Consider the following 12,925-nt stretch of genomic DNA (forward strand, 5'->3'; position numbering starts at 1 on the left):
ACACACCAACTCCTCACTGACAATCACCCGGAGCGGGAATCGAACCCACAACCTCCATGTCCCTGGAGCTGTGTGACTGCGACACTACCTGCTGCGCCACCATGCCGCTCTATAATATAATTGATATGTCAAAAAATATCCTAATTATATTGTATTATATTGTATTTTTCTACTGTTTAAATGGTTTCTCCAGTGTTTTTTTAACTCATTTTGGGGAAAAAAACAAAAATAAACCATAAATCAAACAGTAATGTGCTGTTGTTCTCTGCAGGGTGTGTTCCTACGTTTAGCTCAGCGAATCTGTGTAGGTTTTGGACCCACAATGACCCTGATTAGTTGTTGCAAAATGGAATGAATGAAGGAACTAATGGACAAATGAATGAATGAATGAAAATAATCTGATTGTAATTGTGCTGAAATCGGAGATCTCATGATGCACTGAATCATTTTCTAAGAAATCATAATCAGTTCAAATCATTGTGAGTTCAGTAATTACATTTGAATAATGAAAGAGTAATCCTTAGGTTTCATAATTTGCTGATTACAATATGAAGGAAAAGAGAAATACACCATCTCTCTCTCTCTCTCTCTCTCTCTCTCTCTCTCCCTCTCTCTCTCTCCCCTCACCCCCCTCTACAGACACACCTTTAATTGTCATGTCTTAAATGCCATTCTGGGGGACAGGTCTGTTAAACAGTCGGAAAACAAGCATGGCACATTTTCTATCTTCCTCACGCCTTCTCAGACTCTCTCTCTCTCTCTCGCTCTCTCTCTCTGTGTGTCTTGCTGAAGTGTTTTGAGATGGCTGACAGAGGGCCAGAGAGAGAAGGGAAGGGAGAAGGGAAGAGAGGAATGGAATGACAGGCGGTGACGGTGGGTACAAAGCGTGACCTTAAGAGCGCGAGCAGGAGAGCATGACGGAGAAAAGGATAGATGCGCCGGAGCTCTTACTCAAAAAGCAGTCTTCAAAACACAACATCCCTTCTCTGCCATAAAGGAAAAGGCCACTATCAAAGGGTGGAATCGGCATTAATGCTCATTTACCAGAGTGTTGCGTCATGTGAACTGAGGATATAGTGCAGAGTCAATCTATTTGCTAATTGTGTAACAATGCAAAATAAAAGTACATCTGGCAGGCTGCTGTTTTCTCCAGGGTTATAAGACACATTATATGGACAAAGGTTTGGGGACATTTGCTCTTCCAGTATTTTTTTCTAAAATCCCCACTTGCCTCTGTTCTAGAAAGGCTATACACTAGATGGTGGAATATTGCTTAGAGTTTTTTATTTTATTTTATTAAGCTACTTTAAAATGAGGATATCAGGAAATGATGACTCATTAGATGCTCACTGGGGTTTTTTATACCCAACTAGCCATCAATTAGCATTGAACATGGTGATCGCTGGCTCATGTGCAGCTGCTTCAGAGCATATTATTCTATTGGTCAGTGCTTTTCTAAGGAGATGCGGTGTGTACAACTAAAGGCCTGTTTCAGTAATGTGCACCAAAAATGAGAGGGAATCATTAGAAGAGTCGTCTACACACTACAAATGATTTATCTGAGTTCTAGCTCCCCCTTAGAATTTGACTCATGTCCACATGCAACTTCTTTATGCACGTAAAAGGGAATCCTGTTTGTTCTAAATCATGTCCATGAAAAATATCTTGATTTTGCAGATAGAACACTACAATGCCACAACAGTGAAAGAAATAAATAAAATTGCAACTGGGCCTGAAAATTTTCAGCTCCACAACATTTACAGCAAAATGTTTAGGTAAAGCCAGGTGTCCAATGACGTTTGCCATGTCAACATATTTGGACCTCATCTCTCAGCACCTAAAAATTCTGAATGAGAGATTTAGTCAGTATATTCTGAATCTTTTGTGCACTGATGTTGGAGCTGGATGGTGGTTTGTTGTAATGAATGAAAAACAAATATTAGATCCAATTGTTCTGCTGTTGTCACACTTTTATGTTCATAGAAATGTTATAAAATGTTGTATATTTTTAAAAGGAACTGCAGTTCATTCTGGTTTGTTTACTTACAGGAGATTCATGACTTTTAAGGAGGAACAGTATATTAAGAAAAAAAAAGATTTTTGTATCTTTGTTGTTTGCATGTTGCTGAAGTTGAACATTTCTGTAGGTTTTACTCACTGTTTGAATTATCACAGAAACTAATTTGTAACTGGAGGTTTTATTTATTTATTTATTTATTTATTTTGTTTCATGCAGTTAGCCATCTCCCAAATTTATTTCCACCTTAAGTAATCTGAAACAGCAAAAATAAATCAATATTACCCACCTATGAAGCAGGAATAGAGCAATATTCTTATTTCGGTTCAAAGTTTGGAGTTCTTTCCATTGTCTAAATAACTCCAGATACAAATTCTCTATGACAAGCAGAGAAAGAGAAAGACTAGCATACTGGACTTTTTTTTTTTTTTTTACCCATTTACAGACACTGGGGATTTGTAAATACAATAGACCATACACAGACCAGGAAACACCTGAATAATAAAAAAAAAAGCGTATTTTGATTACAATCATGAACTTCGCATGTAAAGTGTGCCATGATTGAATAAGTGTTAAGAAACACTGCTCAAACCACATCAAAAATTCTGAGTGACCTCACTGAAAATCAGCTGTTCCAATGTGAAGGATCCTTCGTATACAGTTGAGAAATGCAGCCTATGTTCGGAGCAATTTAAAGGACTTCATGGCCCTCAGTTAGCCACAATTCTCTGCACACATACGGCGCATTGGAGAAAATAAACAAGACACCGCGAAAAACTGACATTTAGAGTTTGTTTACATTATAATGTCTAAAATAACTAATTAAGTAAACTATTTGTCGCTATACCATATTTAATCAAAAGCTTATTGGCATATTACAGTACCTCAGCATATATTTAGTAGTATGTTATTTTTAAAAGATATGATTTATTAAGTATTTTAGTTATTTAAGAGATTTTCTTCAGATCTGATTATGTCCATTACTGTTTTATATTTTTGTGCATTCAGGTGTATTATTTGATTATAATTTTTTTACTTAGTATTTTTAAATCTTACTCAAGTAATTAATCGGGTTAATACTTTTTACTTTTACATGAGTCATATTCTAAAGTAACATTACTCTTAATTTAGTACACTTTTTGGCTACTCTACACACTCATGAGACATTTTGGATGGGTAAGTGTCCACAAACTTTATCTTGGGACAGCTGACAGACCAAAAAAAAACCAGATTCAGTTACGTGAGTATGTCACTGTACAAACAGCACAATGTATTCAGAGCTTTTTCTAAAATCATTGGCCAAACTTTAGCCAGTGCAGATTGTGTGATCCAGTTATTTCTTACAGTGCTGTGATAAACTGACATCTTCGCTTAATTCAATGTTTTTTTTCCCCAAATTTGGCATTTCTGTAAAAGCTTTAGAGACTAAAAATATAGCTAAATTCGCAGATCAGTTTAATCAACCAGAACTTTAACAACCCACCTATTTCTCACAGCATGTATTTAAGTGTTTGTGTGTGTGTGTGTGTGTGTGAGAGAGAGAGAGAGAGAGAGAGAGAGAGAGAGAGAGAGATTATTTCCAGCATGTCTTCATTAATTAAAGTGTGAACACCTCATGTTGCGCTCTGATGCGCTGCTCATAATTAATATCCTACAAGTATAGTGTCTGTCTGAGAATGAGGGATACCACACACACACACGTAAAAACATTTCTGGATGATATTTTATGTTGTCATAAAGGGCGAGTCCAGGTTCACATGTTGAAGTGACTTGTGTGTTATTTTCCCAGTGATTTGTGTCAATACTGTTGACATTCAGAAAGCCTGTCAGCACCACTGCCCCCTTCCCCTTCTTCCACTTTAAGAAGGATGAGTCCTGCATACTTTTACATTCACTGGTCAAGGCTCCTGACACAGTGCTCTCTCTCTCTCTCTCTCTCTCTCTCTCTCTCTCGCTTGCTCTTTATCTCTCACTTTTCTATTGCTTTCTCCTTCAAAACCTTCTTCGTTTTTTCTTACTTAGTTTGTGGTCTGCAGAGACCCCCTATGCAATAGAGCGTTTTACCATCTCTCTCTCTCTCTCTCTCTCTCTCTATATATATATATATATATATATATATATGGAAAAAAATGAGACTTTTTTCTTAAATCAGCATCTTTACTTGTACAGCAGCCATATTCCATTCAAGTGTTTGTTAAATGCCTTCACTGACGCACCTCATTCTACTTATGAGATGCTGATTAGGTGATCACCTGACAAAATCCTATTGTAACAAACAACAGTATAAAAACCACTGCTGCTGTCATCACAATTCACTTGTTATAGCACCAGCTGGATGGGAAAAGCAGTGCTTGGACGACCCACGAATGAAATGTAGTCAAAATACAACGGTGGATGATATCAAAGCGTTGAAAAGAAATGTTCTTAATGAGGAAAAGAAGGGTTAAATTGTAGCTTTACTGGCAGAGGGATGCAGTGAGTGTCAGGTTTCTTCTTTCTTGAAAATTTCAAAAACTGCAGTTCATAAGAACAAGGTCAAGCAGGAAATACATGCGACAACAAAGCTACCGAGTGGCAGAGGACGAAAATGACTCTCTACTGACCGTAATGACCGCCACCTCATATGGATGTCACTTAACAATCGTAAGATGACGTCAAGTGACTTAAAAAAAATGGCAAGCAGCAACTTTGGTGAACTGCAGAGCGAGGATGGTTTTTTAAAGAGGCTTCTGGAGCCAGGGCTGAAGTTGTGTAAAGCTAGAAAAAAAGCTCTATATCAATCAGAAGCAAAGGAGAGCCAGACTGTTTTGCGAAAGACCATAACGATTGAACTGTAGAGGACTGGAGTAAGGTCATCTTCTCTGATGAGAGCAATTTTCAGCTTTGTCCAACAGCTGGTTGTGTAATGGTTAGAAAGAGACCTGGGGAAGCCTACAAGCCAGAGTGCTTCGCGCCCACTGTGAAATTTGGTGCAGGATTGGTGATGATCTGGGGGTGTTTCAGCAAGGCTGGAATTGGGCAGATTTGTCTTTGTAAAGGACACATGAATCAAGACACTTCCAAAATTATGCTGGAAAAAAAACTTGCTTCCTTCTGCTGTGACAATGTTCCCCAACACAGATGATTGTTTTTTCAACAGGACAATGCTCCATGTCACACAGCCAAGTCAATCAAAGTGTGGATGAGGGACCACCAGATCTAGACCCTATCATGGTCAGCCCAATCTCCAGACCTGAACCCCCCATGAAAACCTCTAGAATGTGATTAAGAGGAAGATGGATAATCACAAGCCACCAAACAAAGCAGAGCTCCTGGAATTTCTGTGCCAGGAGTGGTGTAAAGTTACCCAACAGCAATGTGAAAGACTGGTGGAAAGCATGCCAATGTTGTATGAAAGCTGTGATTAAAAATCAGAGTTATTCCACCAAATACTGATTTCTGGACTCATCCTAAGTTGAAGTATTAGTACTGTGTTGTTTATAAATGAATATGAGATTGTTTTCTTTGCATTATTTGTGGTCTGAAATTTCCGTAACTGCTTTGTTATTTGGAGCATTAGTAATTTTCTAAAAAGCAGATGCTCTAAAATACAATATTTTAATTTGGAATTTGGAATAAATGTTGTCAGTAGTTCATAGAAAACTGCAATTTATATCAGTAGAAAGAGAATGTTGGACTTTGGGCAAGACTGAGATGTTAGTTTTTAAGAGGTTGATGCAGACAAGGATGAAGGTGGATTTCAGGTGGATTTCATGTTCTACCATGCAATGAACATTCTGGATTTGAAAGTGTATGGGATTATGGTGTGGCTTTGTGCGATATTTCTGTGTCATTGTCTTTCTTAGTCTCTTTATTTTCCTTTTCTTTCAGTCTCTCACTGCCTCTTCTTCAGTTTCACTTTTTTTCGTTCAGTCCCTTTCTTTTTCTTTTCTCAGTCCCCTTTAATATCACTCTACGCCTCCTTCAGTCACAGTTTCCCTCTGAATCTCATTTAGTCTCATTCACTTTCTCAGTCCTCTTCAGTCTCTATTTCAGTCTTCTCCAGTCTCTCTTTCTTATAGTCAACACTGCAGGCAGAAGGTTGGCAGTCTGTGAATAAAGGAATATCACACACACACACACACACACATTTCAGTGCATACAAAAGCTCTCTCTCTCTCTCTCTCTCTCTCTCTCTCTCTCTCTCCACAAACACTCTCATTTATGGTTAAGGGGTAGTTAAGAGAAAATGGGTGTGGAATTAGGAATGCATGAAGGAAAGAATGAGGTGTGTGTGTGAGAGAGAGTAAGAGAGTGAGAAAGAAATGAGGAGGAGGAGGAGAAATTAATTGGCTCAAAAAGATGTTCCTAACAAGACAGTGTGGGAGTGTGTGGAATTCCAATGAGGGAGAGCACGCTGAGAGGAGCCTCCACACCATCAGCTCTCCATTTGCCTCCATATTTATTTAAAATGTGATCCAAGTGGCTTTTCCTTAAAACCGTCAGCTAGCCTCTTAAACACAAAAGAGTGAAGAGGTTCTACATGACAGAGCAGGCTCCACTACATTCTGAAAAAGCCCACTCACACAGTTTTATGGTCTTGAATATGAGACGTGTTACAGGTTAGGCATGTTCGATGTTAATCTTACCAGAACACAGGAATAAAAGGCCATTAGAGTTAATGAGAAACTATAGCATGCAGCTCATAAAACACCTGCATTAAGGGCATTGTTTATTTCAATTCTTTTACAAATGTGTGAAAATCTTCTGAGCATGGTGGATAATTGTTGTTGTGTGTTTTTCCAGCTCAGTAACATAGCATGTTATACAATAAACTCAATGCAACTATAACCTAACTCCATTAGGTTACCTCAAAGAATGCATCTGTGTTTGGACATGCATAGTTTGATTGGGCTGGGAAGTATATTTTGAGATTCTAATTGTAAATATAAGTAATGCATCATTTTACAACTGATAACAAATATGTTTGTAACATATCATATTTATAACAAGTTATATACTTTTTTGTATATACTGTTTTGTTCAGTGTAAGTCAGAAGATTTGCCATGTTTAAACCTTTAAAATGATGCACTGTAAACCTGAATAAGTCAGCAAAACCCAGGCACCTGATTAGCTCATAAACTCAAATGTCAGAAGTATGCATGCACACATTTGGGCTCAAACCGACAACCCCAGGACTCTGGAGCTGTGAGACAGCGATGTTACCTGTTGCACCTCTGCCCCTTCCACTGAAATAAACACATGAACCTACCCACATGAAATTCACTAAAAGCAGTGAACCCCAGACCCTCTGCCATCTCAGCTGAAAACTGCTGCGCACTGGTTCAACTTCAGATGTCATGCCACATAAAATTTAACTTTAGTTAAATCTAATTATGCAGCTATTTTTTTTTACTTAAAACCACAAACAGGACTCTGCTATCTCAGACATTTACAGTTTCACACTCAAATAAATAAAAACATTGTTAAAGATAATTGATTGTTAAATTGAGCGCAAATTATCACAGTATTTTAAGTTAGAATCACTCAATCCAGTTAATTACTTTGAACATTAGGGTGGCAACAAAATGAAAAAGTTTACACAATTTTAGGTTTTAAATTAAAATACAATTCAGTACTAATGTGAACTGAACAAACCTCAGAAACCCCATGTTTTCCCTGACTGACTACATTTGGATCAAAGAGAAACTGTGATTTTTTTTAAATTAAGGATTATTATTTTTCATTACTTAATTATTATTAATATTGCTGCTGTTTCAAAATAGTCCCAAAAAACGCTTAAAATTAAAACACACTGGAACTAACGTGTGGAACCAAAAGAGTGCAACAACTTACAGAAGTCCCCATATTACAGCTAGACACTTAAAGGGGCAGGGTGTCATAATTCATCAGGTATTTTCTGACTGGCTAAAAACAAAAGAGAAAAGGGCTGTTCCTCTCGCTTCAGTAGAGCACTCAATCAGCAGAGGATAGGTAAGCCTCAGTGGACAGACGGATAGAGATGGCTGGACAAATGCATGGAGGGATAGATGTGTGAGTGCAATGGATAGAGGAATGAACAGATATCTTTCCTCGGGCTGATGTCAAATTTTTGGAAAGAAGCTTTGGGCAGAGAGAGAGTGAGACAAAGAGAAACAGGAAGAGGGCAATTATCTGAGCTAGAGCTAGCATCGACTTTTGTTTGCGTTTTATGGTCTTGTGTTCTGAGCACTAACGAGACAGACAACACTTGTTAATAATAAATTGGGTGGAAGGTGAGTGAGAACGAGATGCACACACACACACACACACGTAGATTTCATTGGCATTCCTTTCTGTGACCTCCAATTAGACAAATTCATTCGGTGTATTGATCAGTGTGCCCAACAGCGTCACTCACACACACACAGTTTGTGTTCACTTTCCGCTGCATACTCTTCCCTGCCTTGTACATCCTTGCCTTCCAGCTTTCTCATCAGCCCTGAGGCACTTTCTGTTTACACCTAAAAAGTGTCCGTCTGATTAGGTCACCTAAACAATATGATACAGAAATCGCATGTTGTTTTTCTGCTAAATTACTAAAAGTTAGAACCGAACCGGATCTTCCAGGTTTGGAAGTGTGTGGGAATCTTTTCATAAGATATTTCTTGCTATGCAACACTTTCCTGGATTCTCAAAACCATTTCAAACATTTTCAAACTCTGTGAAAAAAAATATTTTTTGGACTCTGTTTCAAATTGTATGTTAATGCTGAACTAACACTAGTGCACAGGAGTGACTTTTTTTTCAACCAAAACATGAAACTGAAGCAAGAGCATCACTATAATGGTTGCATAGTTGAATACAACAAATATTATTTAAATAGGATTTACAGTAGTGTGCAAAAGTTTTAAGCACATGCAAAAATGTTGGAAAGGAAAGATGACTTCAAAAATAATGGAATTAATTATTTATTACTTGAAAGAAAAAAACAACAATGTGCAGTAAACATTAATAAAAGAAAAAAGTCAGTATTTTATGTGATGAACTTTAGCTTTTTTCCCCTTAAATATTAGTCCTAAGTAAAGTTTATACAGCTTTATAAAGAAATAAGATGGTAGTTATACTGAGTCTCATGGAGAATCTGCCACAGTTCTTTTAAGAAGTTGGATTGTCACACTTCTTTCTTCATGCAAAAACTCAGGAGCCTTCATTATGTTTTTTCATACAATTATTACTTTTTGCAAGATTATTATTATATTATATTATATTATTATTATTAGTAGAGTAAACCTAAAAATGTTTTTGTATTGACTCAATAATGCAGAAATCATAAAATAAATATCTATGACAATATTTACTAAAAAAAAATAGGGTGTCTAAAACTTGCAGAGTACTGTACATTTAAAGGAACACTAGCTAAGATTTTTGTATTTTTGCTCTTGGGCTCCCTCTACAGTTGCAGGATGTATTTTACATTTATTTATATAAAGTGAAGATTTAGGTGTTTTCTGAAAGGTTCAATGAAGCTGAGTGTACCCTGCAGTGATATAGCATCTGCCATATGATATTAAGTAAATACCATAAGGATTCAACCCCATTTCCAGGACATTTGGGAAGCTGAGCAAAATGTAAATAAAATAAGAATGCAGTGATTTTCAAATCACAGAAACCCTGACTTTAAATGAAAATGGACAGGTTTATGTGGTGCTTCTGAACTCAAAATGGGCAACTATTGTTTCAGAAAACAATAAACGTTTTCAATGTTTAAAATGTCTTTGTTTCATATTCTATTAAATATATGTTTTAAATGATTTGCACATCATTGCATTTAGATTTTATTTTCTTTTTTCTCAGCATCCCAACACTTTTGGAAATGGGGTTAATAGTAGTTATTTTAATAGATTTAAAATACAGGCCCATAGAGGGTTTTAGAGTTTAAGGGATTAAAAAGTCATTACCTGCTTTTATTATTTGTTCTTTCCTGCTGTTCTGTCCCTCACTCCTCTGCTACTCTCCTATTCACTCACTAGTGTGTTTATTAGGGCAGTGTTAAGAGCAGGTGATAGCCTTACAGGAGACACAGAGTATGGACATTGCCACTGGAAAATTCATGGAGACTTTAAGAAAAGTCTATGATACATTTGTGTGTGTTTGTGATATATTTCAGAGCTGTGGAGCAGTGCACTGAGAAATTTTAAGCATACATAAACTGACAGGTTGAGCAACAAAACACATTAGATCACTGATTGTTTTTATTCACTGTAAGAATGTGAGGTTAAACTCACAATATGATTCAAATGTTTGGAATAATTTGCCATTTCACACAAATTCATACAAACATAACAATTTGGATTTAATGTAAAATACACTTACATCAGTCTGTAAGTGTATTTTTGTATACATAGGCTTTTTTATATAATACTGAAACTTTTGACTCAAAACTATATTCTGTATGGAGACACCCTTGGAAAAAGGACAAGAATAATGAATGACACTTTGATAAAGAACTTGTGGGGATAGAGGGAGGAAATTACTCTACTATACATCAACAAATCTAGATAAGTTAATGTCCCACGGTTAGTGAAGAAAATGAGGAAGAAATAGGGAGGGGGTTGCACCAAAGCAATTACATAAATCATACATCAAAATTAACCTTGAACTACTTCAAGAAATAAAATACTGAGTTTGAAGTGGCCTTCACCATCTCCAGAATTTTATATTTTCATCTTTTGGTACTTCATAACTAATGTGTATGTATTCTATGAATAATTTTAAACTAGAAACATTCATCCATTGTCTGTAACCACATATCCAGTTCAAGGGCACGGTGGGTCCAGAGCCTACCCTGAATCATTGCACGTAAGGCAGGAACACACCCTGGAGGGGGTACCAGTCCTTCACATGGCGACATATATACTCACACCTATGGACACTTTTGAATCGCAAATTCACCTACCCAGGTTTTTAGACCGTGGGAGGAAACCGGAGCACCCAGAGGAAACCCACGCAGACACAGGGAGAACACACCAAACTCTTCACAGACAGTCACCCGGAGTGGGACTTGAACCCACAAGACTGCGACACTACCTGCTGCACCACCAGGCTGCCCGCTAGAAGCATTCTTCAAGGAAAAAAGAACTCCTAAATGAGGAAGAGGAAGACTAGAATAATGTTGAGGCTGGTTCCTTCCTGCATCTCATCTCTCCTTTTAGTCTAATGCTTTTTCTTCTATGGTATTTTAGGAGGATCACCCAAACAGCAACATTTAAGCAACAAAATTTTGCAGTTTTTTTAAGCACTGAAATTAAAGAGTACTCCCGTATTGCTCTTGCTTCAATAGAAAAGTATTGGAAAATATTAAAATATTAAAATAATCATACACACACACACACACGCAGTGACAGTGTTAAACCCAGTGGAGCCAGTCTCAGTCGGTCTGAATGATCGACACCTGTCAGTCACATCGAGGGCCGAATGACAGACAGCAACCCCTCATGCCCTCTGAACACTGACCTCAACCTTTCTTTATTGTCAGGGAATCTGCTCATTATACACACCGTGGCCACCATGGAGCTGTTATAGTCCAGTAATTAGGGGCTAAACACACAAATAAACTCACACTCTGTCACTCACTAGCACACACATTCCTTCAGGTTCCTCTGTAAGGAGGGTCTCTCTCACACAATGCACAAAAAAGTGCATACACACACACACACACACACAAACTGTCTCTATTCTCTCACATTAAGTCCACTGAAGTCATGTTGTGTCATTCAGCCTGCACCATGTCCTTTGTAGGAATTCTGGTTTTAAGCTGAAAGTCCCCATGACAAAATGAATGTGATTTTTAATATTTATTGTGTCACACCATGTTATAAACAAAATGCCTTCTTATATTGAATGTGGTAGTCAATACTCTGTTTCTTAAATTAAAGTCAATGCTAAAAGGACACTCCTATGCTAACTGTGATGTTATTAACATGAGGTGAATTTAACATGTGACATTGTACATTACAGTGTTAATAATGTTTAGTTAATCCTGGTTAAATTGTTAAAAGCTCATTTAGCTTTGTCCCAGAAGTCCATACTTAAAAGGACCAGCATATAATTGCATATCTCACAGTGGTTTATTTATGCAGCACTATTGGTGCCTCATAATTCTGATTTTTTTTTCTTTGTAGTTTACACTACATACATGTAAATATGTTTAATTTAAAGCTGGTAGTCTGCACTTTAACCTCATAGGCATAGTTTCATTTCTAACAAAATGTGCTGGAGCACAGAGCTGAAATAACAAAAAAGTGTGTGTTGAATTATGAACCAAGAGAAAAGTGAGAAGGGATTTTAGAGCAGGGATTTGGGTGGGAGAGGGCAAAAGGTCATTGAAAGCAAGCGAGAATAAGAGTAGGAGAAAGGGAGAAGGGAGGCGTACTCAACAGGAGCCAGATAGCAAGGGAAGACAAATGGAGAAATAGAGAGATCCACTGAGGATTGGGGGAAAAGCTGTAGAGAAATTAAATGCGAGAGGGGCACTGGACAGGAGGGTGAAGCCATTGAACCTGATGAATAAATGAACGAGGAAGAGAGAAATGAGTGAACAAATGAGGAGGGGCCAGAAGACATATCCCATGGAGGAATACAGACATGTGAAGGTAAATAGCTAGAAAACAATGGAGGGGAATGAGGCACAAAAAAGAGGTAATCGAAACCACACTCAGTACAGGGCGATAATAATCTTTCTCAGGACAAAACTACACAGACCTTAACAAATGGAATCAAAATGTTCTGTTTTTAGCATGTTATGTATATTCATTTCAGCTGACCTTATATTATTTATTTATTTCTTAGTATTTCCAATTTAAAATTTAGACACAATCATTTCTATCTTTCTGTACATCAAAAATGTCCAGTTATGTAGGGTTGTACTTCAAATGTTATCCTGTTTT

The sequence above is a fragment of the Hoplias malabaricus genome, chromosome 3, assembly GCF_029633855.1.
Source record: "Hoplias malabaricus isolate fHopMal1 chromosome 3, fHopMal1.hap1, whole genome shotgun sequence".
NCBI lineage: Eukaryota > Metazoa > Chordata > Actinopteri > Characiformes > Erythrinidae > Hoplias > Hoplias malabaricus.